Source organism: Adiantum capillus-veneris, chromosome 4, assembly GCF_014529385.1.
Source record: "Adiantum capillus-veneris isolate H3 chromosome 4, ASM1452938v2, whole genome shotgun sequence".
NCBI lineage: Eukaryota > Viridiplantae > Streptophyta > Polypodiopsida > Polypodiales > Pteridaceae > Adiantum > Adiantum capillus-veneris.
In genome coordinates this window covers 121585053-121600396 of record NC_140934.1, presented here as the reverse complement: position 1 = coordinate 121600396, position 15344 = coordinate 121585053, and the positions used below count along the sequence as shown (strand labels likewise).

Sequence of the window (15344 nt, the reverse complement as noted above, 5' to 3'; positions counted from 1 at the left end):
TGTGTGTGTGTGTGTGTGTGTGTGTGTGTGTGTGTGTGTGTGTGATAATGCCTTGCAAAAATCAGCCCCCTCCCTCTCTTGGTCCCCTCTTGCTATTTGCTCATACTGGCATGCTATTGGCCCCTTGCAAAGCTTAGCCAATGACAATTAAGAAGCATAAGTGATAGCCTTGTGACATGTGTCCCCCTTTCCCCTTTTGTGAGAGATTTAGGTATTTAAATATATCAATTAAACTCTCATTGGACCTCTTAGTCTTCTGGCTAATAGGAATAGACAAAAAGCCATTGGGCTGCTGAATGCTCATTGGACCCCTTGAGAGACTATCCAATAGTTTTCTAGAGAGATTAATTTCTATTGGTTCTTTTATCAAGTGTTTTTAAATGAATTAAACTAAATTTACTATAGCCTAATTCTCATTGGTCCACCTCCATGGCCATCCAATAGGATTTGAATACACCTTGGGGGCAACTGGGCTAGGAAGCTGACATGTGTCCACTATGCCCTTTATGTAAAGGGATCTTGGAAGAGCATGTGTGTTTCTCTCTCATCCCCTACTAATATGGCTCGCCCCCTCCTAGATAGGGATGTGGGAAGACTTTTGAGTCTTGCCAAAAGCATCCAATTTACCCTAAGGCTTGACCATTAAAGATTTCATTTAATTTTGGAACCTTAGCATTTTGGAAGTCTTAATGGGCTGAACCTTAGGGTCTTTGAAGCCCATTGATGCACATTGCTTTTTTGCAGATGGCCCCCCCTTTGGATCCTTATTTTCTCTCCTTTGGATCCCTACTATGACCGGTCTGCCAGCCTAACCAATATTCTAGCTTTTTCTCCCGTGGTACTTCCCCATATTAAATGATCAATTTAACATGAGAAAATCATTTAGGAGAATTAAATATTAGTTATTATGACATTACCTCTCTCTTGAAATCATAGTCGTCCTCGACTATGAGATAGAGAAGATAAAGCCTAGTCATTAGTAGGTTTGATAGCGGGTAGAGGATCCCTATTTTACCTTGCGACATCGTCCCAGAATGGATGACTAGTCCATTTGGTGCTTGAGGGTGTTAGCTACCGGAAGCATGTCTGCACATTAGTCCGTATCAATCTTCCATAGTAGAGTGACAAGCTCTACTTGGTGTTTGGAAGATGTCGTCTCCACAAACTTGATCCTAAGCATGCATACTTCTTAACATTTATGCACAATAAAGAAAAAGAGAGTCTTATAAGACAAGAACTTTGTTCATTTTAAACATTTTTACATTTTCTTACTGTAGGGAAGCATTGTAAGCATTGACAAGGTTTAGATTATCATTTAATTGTATGCCTTGCATCCATCTAGCATCTTCAAAAGGATAGTTCTTAAACTTAATAAGCTACCGTCGGATAATCTTACCACCTTTCAATACCTTGTCTTCATGTTGGAAAATGGACTCGGACTGTAGCACCTGTTCTTGGTCCTCCATCTCCGGTGGGTCTTCAATAGTTGGTTCTTGAGGTGGCTCTCCTTTGTAAGGCTTTATTAGGCTCACATGAAAAGCATTGTGTATGAGCCAATGACTGGGCAACTTGAGTTGATAGGCCATCTCATTGATTGGTCTAAGAATCTGGAAGGGACCATAGTACCTTTTTGCTAATTTAGCATAGTATTTTTGGTGTCCCATAGGATTCCTGCCCATTGTCTGCCTTAGTCAAGCCTCGGGAAATTTAAGTAAGACCCAATCATTTTGTTTAAAGGCTTGAGCTCTTCTGTGCTTATCAGCAAAAGCCTTTTCCCTTTGCTGTGAGATAGAGATAGCATCCTTAATCTTTTGGAAAGATTCTTGTAGGTCTTGGCTATACTCACCTGCAGCGAAGATCTTCCGTGTATCTTAAGTAGCAGGGGACATTTAGATCTTCCCTCATTTACCTCAAAAAGTGCTTTTCCGGTGGAGGTATGCATAGTGTTATTGTAAACATACTCCACTAATGGTAAGTACTTCTCCATTGGGACCTTTGATCTACTTCTGTTACATATATTTATGAATAGATTTGTAGGGAGAGAGCTTCAAGATTCACCATTCAATGAGTACTTTGTCTTTGCCATCGGTAGCCAAAAACTGTTTCATGATGGAAGCTCTTAAAGCTTTCCATGTTCGTGGAGCTTCACCATTTTCTGGTAGGCTAGACCACCATTGCCTGGCGGACTTTTGAAAATGCATAGCTATTTGGTGTAGCTTAGAGGACTTTGTGAAGCCCTCATCTCCAAACACCGGATCAAATTGTTGGATGAAGGCCAAGACTTTGTCCATAGCACCAAAGGTGCCATCGTAGGTAAGGAAAGAGATTTTATTTCCTCCCTCTTTGAACTTTTTGATCTTGGATGACCTCTTCCATGTGGCATAGGATTTCCTATGGCCTCTTCTTTTAGGTGATTCAAAAGCTGCACCATCACTTTCTTTAGAAGAGAAAGAATTTGAGGAGGATGGAGAAGAGGGTGATCTCTTTCTCGCCTTTTTCTTCCCTTGTTTCTGCTTGTCTGCACCATCACTTTGTTCATAAGAGGAAGAGGATGAAGAAGATGGAGAAGAGGGTGACCTCTTTCTCGCCTTTTTCGTCTCTTGTTTTCTCTTGTCCCTCTTAGATTTATGGTGTAGAGAAGTGTGAGATGGTCTTCTATGTTTAGGGGGTGTTGGAGAGCGTTTTACCTGCCGTCATCGTGGATCCGTCTCCACCAAGGAGGCAGGAGATTCACTTCTTTCTCTTTATTTTGGTGGGGGCTCTACCATTGAGATTTGAGTTCTCCTTTGGGAAGAAGATGCGTCGTCAAATAGTAGATTTTGGAGCCCTTCGTACGGATCCTCTTCTTCTTCCCCTATCGGAGAGAGCCTTCTTTTGAAAGTCTCACAAGGAGGCTTCCTAGGTACTCTCTCTTCTTGGTGGAGAGTTTGGAGAATTCCATGAGCACGTAGTTGCCGTTGCACTTCACTTTGGACGGATGGATTGCCCATGGCTTGTTGAAGCCTAGTAACAAGGTAATTAACAAGCTTAGGGGCATCATTAGTAGCCTGTTCATTAGCAAAATCAAAGCTATCAACATTAATTTCACTCTCTTTACTATTGTTAGCCATTCTAACAACATTTAGGTGTAAAAGTTTTAAGTGTACTTTGGCACTTCAAGCCCTAGTTGCTACTCCTCTTAACCCCTTTAGAAATGAACTCAAGCTCCTGTACGCGTGGCTCGAATATCATTAATTGCAAGAAATAGAAGAGAGGGTCTTTCACCACCAGAATAGTACAGGATCCTGTCAAGCTTCTAATAGCTCAATAGTGGTTAAGCCGTAGGCAAGCCCTGTAGAACTCCACTATTAAGACCATAGATCTCGCTAGTGATGCCCCGTTATCTGCACGAAGCAGGCACACTACAAGGATGAAAAATCCCTATTCTACTTACTCAATTGCAATTAATAATACCAACCATTTATAGCTAGCTTGAGGACCTCTCTTCTTGAGCAAGAAAAGAGAAACCTTGTGCCCTAATACCAATGTAACATTTAATGGTCTAGTAACTTGTGTGTAGCAGAAAATAACATAGACATAGTGAGCATTTCATTAAGAATAGATTCCTAATGAGCATAGCAAGAGTGCTTGGATGGAGAGAGCAAAAAAATCATAACACCTAGTTAGATAGGCATGAACAATACTTCAAAAAGAGAGAGAAATTTCGCTATTGACAACATTTGAGCACTGGATTTACATGGAGCCGGTCCCCCCCTCCAAAAAGCTTTGTATTGGCAAGGCATCAAGAACAATCTACACAAGGGAGCTGTCTGAAATGACTTCACCTGCAAAAATAAGTTGCTCATTGATATCCTTGGCACCAGCAAGGAAAGTGTCCATATCATCTTCCATATGCATAATCTTTCATTCGAGCTCTTTATGCAGCAAAGCAATTTTAGCCTCATTGCGGTTTGCATAAAGACCTTTAGAATATCCCAAGCCTGTTTTGTAGACTTTGCTGAACAAATGTGAGGAGTAATGGTGCTCTTCATAGACAACACAATCAACGCATGAGCATATGCATCCTTTACATCCCAACGAGCTTGTTTTGTCGTAGGCAAAACAACTCTAATAGCAGTAATCCTTGCAGCAAGAACTGCAACATCCTCAAGATCGCCTACATCCTCAGGATCTGAACGTACATCAATCCCCTGCACAATATTCCAGACTCCCTTTGACACAAGAACATGCTGCATCATGTAAGCCCACATAGGGTAATTGTCCCTATCCAATCTGTCCTCAGCAGCAACAAACATCTTAAACACATCTGTGTTGTTATCAGCCATGAAAAATGCATGCACTTGATGTGAAAACTACCCGAAATGAGGAGAAACTGAGTGAGACCAGCACGTGCTATATAGCACAACTTCACAGAAGACTGTATGGAACATGTTATACAGTAATTTGCGCTTACAAAATTTTGCACAAAATAATGAAATTGCCTGTGCAGACCTGGTTGTAGTGGATATGGAGGTCGAAATGAGCCTGAATTAGAAATCTGACCTACGAACACTGACCAAAGCTCACAAAAATTGGAGTAAGTGAGTAAGCATGTGCTGGACTGTTGGTGACTAAGCCCGGAAGGATGCAACTGCTCTGATACAAATTATTGGAATTAGGGTTGCAGGAAAACACACACAGATTGGAGAAGACAAAGGAAGCTCAAGGCATACAAATAAGAGTGTATTAGTTAGTGTGCAATGGAAAGATAGATAGCCCTAGAGTGATGGACATATATACAATGCACGGGGGAAAACCTCGTAAAGAGGGAAAAATGCCCCACCAGTCCTAGTATGTTCACAGACATCACTACCACATGTATATGGTAACATGCATAATAATCTGAAGATGGCGTCGGAATGCCCTGCCTTGTATTGTACCAAAGTCCACCTCCCCGCCATATTTTTCCCTCTTGTAGTATCACCCATGCGTGTCTTGCACGGGTGCGTCAATATCCTCGTCCTTTGCGTCAGGGGAAACACGCTTTGAAATAGGGGACTTCGTTCCCGCACCACTACAAAAACAATCAAGCCACAAGATCCGTTGCCTCTTTGTCTCTCTCGGCGCTCGCAGCCTTGAGATGAGAGTCGACGCGCACCGCTAGAGAAAATACATCAATGGTGTTCTGGGAAAGTAGGAGCGGAATGGAGTAGTGTAGGACCCTGTGATGCCATGGGAGTGGGACCCTGCGATGGTAGGGGAGTAGGACGATAAGAAGAAGTAGACTATGGTGCTGTCGGTGCGAGGCTTTGGATATAAGGAGTCTCTCCCTGACTCCCCCATGGTGTGGATTGCATGGAAAGACCGTAGGTCGCAAGATTCTACGGACTGTAGCGGCCAAACAATCCCTCCGTTGAATGGAGGTACTGGTCTCGTAAAGAGAGAGCTCGCTGTAGGTCTGGATCTACGACCGGTGGAAGAACCTGAGTAGAGTAGGTGTAGGATGGCCATGCCTGCAAATAACAAAAATAAACCTATGACACTCATGGTTTAGGGTGAACTAGCCAAAAATAATCTTTATTTCTTTGCTCATTCTCACCGCCTCAAGACTCGGGTCCACTAGAGGCGACATCCACCCCGGGTGGGAGCCTGGTATGTGAACCAATCAAAAGAAGAGCCAGATGACTGCTCCCCACCAGGTGGTCTCTCCTCAGACATCTACATTACAAAGAGCTATATGAGATTTAGCTTCCCTCCCTACTCACTCATCTATAAATACATACACAAAGATTTGAGGCTTTTGAAATGTCTCCCGCCTCTACTACTCTACGCCATGCCCCCAATGGAAAGATTGTGCTTCCTAGCGCACCATGGATGCTAGCCAAAGAAGAATTAGACAAAGTGAAGGGTACCATTGCTTCTATTCGCACACCAACTAGCACTTCTTTTATGTTCACAATAATCTTAACTAGCACTTAGTGTATCCTTGTGTGTTTTCTTACAGATTTGTGAGCTCCAAGGAAATTGAAATAGATGAAATTCCTGTTGCTCAAACACTTGCAACAAAAACTGTGTGTGCCATTGAGGATGCATTTCCTTGATCCCTCCATCTTAGTTAAATACACCTCTTGGTTCATGTAGTGGAGGAGATCGCTACATGTGCAGTAGTGCACGCACGATGGATGTTCTTCTTAGAGAGGTTTTTAAAGACTCTCAAAGATTTTGTGCAGCTACGGTTTCAACCAGAGGCATGTATGGCCGAAGGGTGGATCGTGCAAGAGACATTTGTTTACATCTCATAGTATTTGGCACAAGTTGATCCTTCAATGCCTTGCATGTGGTCAGATGAGGAAGATGCAAGGATGACTTCACACTTGCCAAGTGGAAAGTGAAAACTACTTAACATGGATATGAATCTATCTCGAGTGGTCAATAACTTTTGTATTTTCAATGCAAAGGTTATGACCAAGTGGGTGGACTTGTGGACAGTGGTAAAGGCAAGGCGTTTGCAAGAGAGAGAATCATGGAAACAAGCACATGGAGGAATGAGGGCACCCCCAGTGCCTAGATACCTTGCATGTTTCCTAGTTCTCATTAGTGGGAGTGGATTCATGAGAGAATGACCGAAGCAAAAGCGCACGGAGAAGACATCACCAACAAAGAAAGGGAATATGTACGAGGCTGCGTACCAAAGGTAGAGTACTTATATACGTAAACCATATTGTAATTTTTTTCTTGGTTTTATCTTTCTATTTGATAAAAAATATTTTCCTATTTTGTAGTGCCTTTCCTTTAACTCTAAGTGGTCAAAGGGTCGTCACCATGGATTGTGGCATCATGGGCAACTTTGACACAGACGGTGATGAATCCAGGTGTACTGTGGAACTATTGAAAGGATACTAAAGGTTAATTTCAAAATCGTTCATACCTTCATCTTCGAGTGCAAGTGGTTTGCAAATGTGTCTAGACGACATGAGAATGGCCTTTACATGATGGAATCTAGTGTGCATCACACAGGGAGGTATGACAATTTAGTTTTACCGTGCAATTGTGAGTAGATGAGTGACTACCTTTTTTATTATTATTTGCTTGTAGCATTAATAATACCAATGTTACTCACTTTGAGCGTCTCTTCTATAGGACATCTATATCCCAGCAATCCACCAACCAAAACTTTGGTTTGTAATTCCCATAACACCTCGGAGGAGAACCATTTTTTCCACTAATTAAGTGGAGACCATCTTCGACCCTCTTTCACCTCCTACTTTGGATGAGCGAGGTGGAGGCAGAGGAGAGGGAAGTCGATGAATCAAGTAAGTCTTAGCGAGGATGATTGTCATATATTTCTAGATGCCAGGTCTAAAACATGGTGGCCGTGAGAAACCTATACATAGAAGCTAGTGTTCAACAGTGTGAAAGAGAAATCAATTGTCTACATTTTCTTAAGGTTGCTATGGGAGTTAATTTGGATCTAGTATCCCAATACATCATCTCGGTCACCTATCACATTTATATGAAGTTAACCAATTGGTAACTTCTCTAGGATCCATTAAAGCAATGGGTAAAATTGAGAGAGGCTGATCTCTTTAAGGATGTATGCATATCCCAAGTTCTCCTATAGGTTGCTCCCTGAGGGGGGCAATATATGAGAGTGTTGAAGCATGTGCAAGAAATGGAGCCTATGAAGATTATTTGTGTATAACAAAATTAAAAGCTCGAGTGAAGATGAAACTAGGTCTTTGAGGATACTGTAAGTCCAAATAGGTGGTCGATCATGGATGAGTGGATGTATCAGCTCTATTTTCTTAATTCCCTTTTGCTATGGCACCATTGCCCGCTTGTATGACACCAAAAAAATGAGACAGTTGTAGGTATGTCCATATATAACGTTCGCCATCGACTAAAATGGAGTGGTACATCTTTTTCCATACCGAAAGTTGACAATGAGAGGGGATGTTAGGTGCTATGCCCAATATTTGAGCAGTCACCATATATAATATCCTATTTAATTAATGTAACACCAATAGTAATGTAATCGTTGAGTCGTGCCTCCTACTACGAGTATGCATATGCTCATGTGTGCCCACTCAAAGAGCAATGAGAGAGGACATGCAAGCCTCCCAAGAATTTAAGTAATCCCCCATAGGCCCCGAATTAAGGTGCCCATGGACTTGTGTTTTGGAGAAAGGGCCATGACTAACCTGAGAGACTTAGAGTGCATGAAGCTTTCCATCTTCATAGAATCACCTAGGTCACAAGGAACACAACGATTGTATTGTACCAAGTCTCTCTTTACATGGGAGAATATATAATATAAAAGCCTATTGGAGGGGGGACTGGCTCCACATAAATCTGGTCCTCAATTGTTGTCATGCTCTCTAATTCTTTCTCTTGCAAAAGTATTGTTCATGCTAGGTTAATTGAGTATAATGGTTGTGCTACCGCTAATTAAGTTCACCTGCTGTGTTCTCAAAGTAGTCTCATAAAAATGCTCACTTTAATTCTCTTAATTTTGCTATTCCCAATGTTCATTGGACATTTCCATTACATACGTAGCATGTCTCATTTGTGTAGATTTGTTGGTTGAGGCAACACCGATCATGAAATCATGCTGCAATGGCTCGCCACCACTATCCTTAGTATGATTTTTCTACACGGGTATATAAAATAAAATATATGTTGGATTTGGACATATATTTGGAATTACAATTGGCCCCATGGCTTCTACACCAGAGTGATGTTCTTACCCTCTTACTACATGTAGACTTTCAAAGAAGCGTTCTATATGGGCTTGGAGTTTGCTACGCTCTCGTTTGTAGCAGTGATATCAGAGCTGAGGCTACGCACTAGATATTGTAGATTCAAAAAATGAAAAGCTAAGTGCATTTACATGATTCTTGTTTTCTATTGGTTTTCAAAATATATCATTCTATTTCTTTGTTTTATATTACCTTTTTCATGCAACTCTGGCATTAATCCTTCATTAATTTGTAATTAATGGAAGAGATCCAAATAAGATAGTAGAAATGATAATTTCATACTGTGAGAAAAGTTTACATAGTATGAATGTATATATATGTTGATAAGCACGATAAATATTGTCATAGGATCTGCATAGTTGTAGCAAAACAAGAATGTAGAAGAGAAGATTCAATAGAATAGGAGTAATCCTAGGAGACCCCAAGGGATCTTGGGATAAATAGGGTGCAAGATTTGATTGTAGAGAAGAACTAGGGAAGATTGAAGGAAATTGCATGGGACACAACACTAGGAGACTCCAAAGGTCTCACAAAAAAAAAGGGGGTGAATTTTGTGTCTTCATGGCCTCAGAGACTTCACGATGGCATTGTTAAAAGAGGGCAGAAGCAAGGGAGTTGAGAGCTCTCTACAAGCATATAATCCCCCATGCGGATTGTCGTCTATCGATGGATGTCTTTGAAGGTAAATGTCATCGGCAACCCCAACGGAAGTACCAATCTTGCTAGCTACGGCTTTTTCGACCAGTGATAACTGCCTCTACCTCACATGCACACCTTGTGTGGATTGCATGCACGAATGGGATCCAATGAGGACATGCTTAGAGAATTTGGCGTTGATCTTCTTAATGATGGAGAGAGTGTTTGTGTCTTTCTCATGAGCAGTTTAGCGACAACAGTGGGCAAGCTATCAAATATTGGTGAAGAAGCACGTTGCTTGTGTAGTACTACTTCAGAGTATGCAATTATTGGGCTTCTTGCTATTGATGTGAATGTGCAAACTAAGGCTAGAGGCATCATGTATTTCTAGATGCCAGGTCTAAAACATGGTGGCCGTGAGAAACCTATATGTAGAAGCTAGTACGTGTTCAACAGTGTGAAAGAGAAATCGATTGTCTACATTTTCTTGAGGTTGCTATCCATGGGAGTCAATTTGGATCTACTATCCCAACACATCATGTCCGTCACCTCTCACGTTTTTATGAAGTTAACGAATTGGTAACTTCTCTAGGATCCATTAAAGCACTGGACAAAATTGAGAGAGGCTGATCTCTTTAAGGATGTATGTATATCCCAAGTTCTCCTACAGGTTGCTCCCTTGAGAGGGGCAATATATGAGAGTGTTGAAGCATGTGCAAGAAATGGAGCCTATGAAGATTATTTGTGTGTAACAAAACCAAAAGCTCGAGTGAGGATGAAATTTGGTCTTTGAGGATACTGTAAGTCCAAATATTTGGTTGATTGTGGATGAGTGGATGTGCGAGCTCTAGTTCTTAATTCCCTTTTTCTATGGCACCATTGCCGGCTTGTATGACACCAAAAAAATGAGACATTTGTAGGTATGTCCATATATAAAGTTCTCCATCGACTACAATGGCGTGATACATCTTCCTCCATGCTAAAAGTTGACATTGAGAGGGGATGTTGGGCGCAATGCCCAAGATTTTAACAATCACCATAATATCCTATTTAATCAATGTAACACCAATAGTAATGTAATGGCTTCTCAAGTCAAAGACTGGAAACAAGGTCAGGTGAGCGAGCGATGGAGAGGGCGAGCTAACTGTCATTGCTCACGAGTCAGTCACCCCCTCCGGTACATGGCGGGTGGTTCCTCTACCTTTCCCCACTACCCTCACCTCTCATGAGAATGCTTGGCGTGCCTCAAACACAACAACTTTTTTCAACACCTCCCTCATGACATCGCTGTCCAGCTACCTGAGGCTCTAAAACAAAAAGGCCCAAGTGATGCCCTTCCAGAGGACTCTCCCACTCAGGCACCAAGCTGGAATCAGGGCCCTGCTCAAAATGACAACATGTGGAGCTCCCCGGATGCTACGCCTTTCGACCGCCACCACCAAGGCATGGACGAAGACTGTCAGGGATGAAACTTTGGAGGTAAGCCTGTGGTACTTCTCCCATCGGTTCAAGTTAAGAAAATAGAAAAGGATTTAGAAGACAGAGCCCTTATAGGACTAATTGCAGGACCTAGACCTCCAGTGGAAGTGCTCAGGTCATGGGTTAAGAACCAATGGGGTAGGAGAGGTTGTGAAGTTCAATCCATCCAAGCATTGCCAAAAAACCACTTCTTGTTTATGTTCAAAACCCTTGAAATGGCAAGGAGGTTTGAAGTAGCCCGCGACTTTGTGGATCGTCTACAGGCTGAGATTGACAATAGGTAATGTATCGAATGAATTTTAGTAGTCTCAAATATCCCTAGCATATACTGCTTTGGTCGACATATTATTGACTAGTTTGACTCTTGTCACCTAACCCCTTGTAATCTTCTCAGTAACCCACTCCTTGGGTAGTCTGATGTAATTTTTTTTTTAGCTTCTTACTTTAATTCAACCTGCTTATTTTGGTTTTTTTTAATAAAAAAATTGTAATGTAACTCTTGAGTCACGCCTAGTATGCGTAAGCTTATGTGTGTCCACTCTAGCGTCCCAAGCATTTAAGCAATGCCCTATAGGCCCCTAATTAAGGCGCCCATGGACTTGTGTTTTGGAGAAAGGGCCATGACTAACCTGAGAGTGAAAGAGTACGCATGGGGGGCTCGAGAGTCGAAAGACACAACTCGTCCCGACTGGAAACGTGGGGCGCACAAAAACCAATATTGTGCTCAATATATCGTCGACGACGAACGAGTTTTTCAATTGTAATCTGAAGTCAATATTTATGCAACCATCAACCATGACAACGTCGACGACTTCTGCACAAGCATTAAGCTCTTCACTCCTGCTGCAAGACCGTGCCACGGCCTCTACACAGCAGCTGGCACCTGCTAAGCCCGGAAGGATTGCGCTGTTGTCAACGCGGAGCCGGCAGCTTAGCGGGTGCATCAGCACTGCTAATTTCAGAACAGGCCAGCGGCTGCTGCTAAATGTGAGAGCACTACAATGTCTGCGTATGCCCACCACTATTTTACGAGGAGAACGTGCCATGATCATTAATCCCCGCGCCAGTGGCAACTCAGGTGGATTATCAGCTGACGATGGTGCGGCCATCTATGATGACGACAATCTGTTCTCTCACTTCAACAAGATGGCCACTCGAGCGCTGCAGCTGGCCAGGAAGGAGGCGCAGCTTCTTGGCCACAACTATCTTGGCTGCGAGAACATCCTGGTGGGCCTTATCCTCGTCCTCAGAGATTACCACTCCGAAGCTCCTGAGCTCTCCATCGCCGCTGAAGCTCTACGCTCCGCCTACATGCATGTGGACTCTGAGAGCTTCCTGGATTTTCTGCTGGAGGCTGTCCGCGATCACGTTATCCATCTCCATTCCCCGCCCAGCTCGGATAAGCGCCGGCCGAGATCAAGCGGAAACGGCTCCGTCATGCTCTTCACCTTCCACTACGCCTCTCTCACGTTGGTCTCTTTCCGCGCCGTCAGCATGCTGCGGCTCTCGCTTCAGGCAGCTCGAAATCTGGGCCAGGACCACGTGGGGCTCGAGCATCTGCTGCTGGGCCTGCTCCACGTCGAGCAACTGCAGCCTGAGGGTTATGTGGGGCTCCGTTTCCTGGGAGCTGTAGGAGTGGATGTCGACCACTGCAGCAACCACCTGCAGCTCAAGCTACATGAGTCGACGCTACCTACGCCCATTATTTATATAGCTGGCGATCATGATCAGGAGGAATTAGTGCACCAGGATGCAGAGATCGACAATAATGTTCTGGATGACATACCCACGTTGAAGGCCTTCTGTACAGACCTCACCGAGCTCGCTCAGCAAGGCCGTCTGGACCCTGTCGTCGGCAGAGAGGCGCAGATTACCCGCGTCGTCCAGATTCTGGGCCGCAAGGGCAAGAACAATGCCTGCCTTGTGGGCGAGCCCGGTGTGGGGAAGACTGCCATCGCAGAGGCCATGGCGCAGATGATTGTGGGCGGCACCGCAGGCCACGCGCTCGCTGGCAAGAGAGTGATGAGCTTGGATGTTGGGCGGCTTCTCGCGGGAACGCGCTATAGAGGCGAGCTGGAGGAGCGCGTGAAGACGCTCATGGACGAGATTCGGAGGTGCGACCGCCGCATCATCCTCTTCATCGACGAGATCCACACAATCATTGGAGCTGGAGGTTCCGCCTTGGACACCGCCAACCTCCTCAAACCGGCGCTTGCGCGTGGCGAGCTTCAATGCATCGGAGCTACCACTCTCAAGGAGTACCGACAGCACATGGAGAAGGACCCTGCTCTCGAAAGGCGTTTCCAGCTCTTGGATGTACCGGCTCCTTCAGTAGAGGACACCATTCGCATCCTCAAGGGCCTCTGTCCACGCTACCAAGAGCACCACAAGGTGCAGTACGCTGAAGACGCACTCATTGCAGCGGCAGAGCTCTCCGATCGCTACATAACCGACAGATTTCTTCCCGATAAAGCTATTGACCTCATCGATGAGGCCGGCTCCTATGTGCACATGCAAGCAGCAAGCAACTCCGGCAGCGACAGCATGAAGGAAAGTACTGGTCAAGAAGAAATGCGGGCCGCGAGATGGTACTGTGATTATGTCGTAATAGTAAGCGCAGCCCATATCCAGCGCATTGTAGCGGCGTGGACAGGCATTCCTGTGGAGAATGTATCTGATCAAGAGACGGACAAGTTGTTGGGGATGGAGGCCCAGCTGCATCGCAAGATCATCGGGCAGGATGAGGCAGTGAAAGCCGTGAGCAGAGCTGTGCGCAGAGCTCGCGTGGGGCTGCGGGACCAGAGTCGACCCATCGCAAGCTTCATCTTCTGTGGGCCCACGGGGGTCGGCAAGTCTCAACTCGCGAAAGCGCTCGCATCCGCCTACTTCGACTGCGAGGACGCTATGGTGAGGCTCGACATGAGCGAATTCATGGAGAGGCACAGTGTGTCCAAGCTCATCGGCTCACCTCCCGGCTATATCGGCTACAATGAGAGCGGGCAGCTCACGGAGGCTGTGCGAAGGCGGCCTTTCACCATTGTGCTGCTCGACGAGATAGAGAAGGCTCATCCCGACGTCTTCAACCTCCTGCTACAGATCATGGAAAACGGCAGGCTCACCGATAGTAAGGGGAAGGTGGTGGACTTCAAGAACACGCTCATCATCATGACCTCTAATGTGGGGAGCAGCGCCCTTCTAAAGGGCCAGAGCACTATCGGGTTCCAGATAGCGGACCATGCACTTGACCATGACAATACGATGAAGCCAGGAAATCAGATAGTGAAGTACTCTCGAAACCATAGCATCGTGGAAGAAGAGCTCAAGAAGTGCTTCAGGCCAGAGTTCTTAAACCGCTTGGACGAGATTGTGGTGTTCGATCCCCTCACCCGAGAGGACATACTAATGATAGAGGAAGTGGTGGTGCGCTTGAGGAACAATATGAGGATAGAGGAAGTGGTGGTGCGCTTGAGGGACAATATGAGGATTCTAATCCAAGTGAGCAACAGGCTTGAAGAGAAGATCGTGCAGCAAGGCTTTTGCCCCTCCTATGGTGCTAGGCCCCTTCGGCGGGCTATCACTAGGATTATTGAAGATGGTGTGGCGGAGCACATGCTTGCCGGCCACTTGAAAGAGGGTGACTCTGCGATACTCGATGTAGCAGCTTCTAGCCTTACTACAATCGATGACGATGTTGAGCTGATTGTCAACATTATTCAAAGCTAATTAGGAAACCTCTCTTGTACTAATGGTCTTCTTTATGAATCCAAGAGAACATCCTTTGTAATTTGTACATATTGTTTTTTTGAAGCGTTATAATTAAAAATGTTCTCTTTATCACTTGTTCCAAACAAGAAACTTGTGCAAACCATGCTCAAAACATGTCAGTGTTCATTTCACTTTTTAAAGCTTAGTGAAGCCACATTTGTATGTGAAGCACTGAAATTTTCTTTGTATTTAGAGTGAAAGAATCCAACAACAAGCAATGTGACGAACAATAGGTAAGAGTGGGTGATGAGGTGTGATTAGATCTCTTGATGTCAAGTGATGTGTATTGTATGTTAAGAGTTGAGATTTTAAAATTTTATTTGATAAATGTATTGTAGGGGTGAAAGTCTGAGGATCGATGTATATAGTTTTTCTCTTAGCCTTTTTTGAAAACATAAACACAAACTTAATTTGATGTTTGATCATATGCGTTTTTTGCAATTTGACATATGTCTCTCTCTCTCTCTCTCTCTCTCTACATTGAAATACATCATCAAAGATTTCTTGTCATCTATCACAATCTCCTCATGAGCTGGAGGCAACTTTCTGTCAACTGCTCATCTAAAATGTTTACATAGTCTTCCCACATTTTCTTCTTGATGATCTCCCGAGATATAGTTATTTTACACAAGGAGACCTCTTCAAAACATGCATAGTTTTTGGCATTCCATATAAAAAAGAGCAGCAAGACTCTCAATGATTGCATACAAAAATCCATAGCCACAT

At 44.1% G+C, this 15344-nt stretch overlaps 1 pseudogene; it reads left to right on the top strand.

The window, feature by feature from the left end:
* Window positions 1-12935: 12935 nt before the first annotated feature.
* LOC147459914 (chaperone protein ClpC1, chloroplastic pseudogene) lies at window positions 12936-14576 on the top strand (annotated as a pseudogene).
* Window positions 14577-15344: the final 768 nt, after the last annotated feature.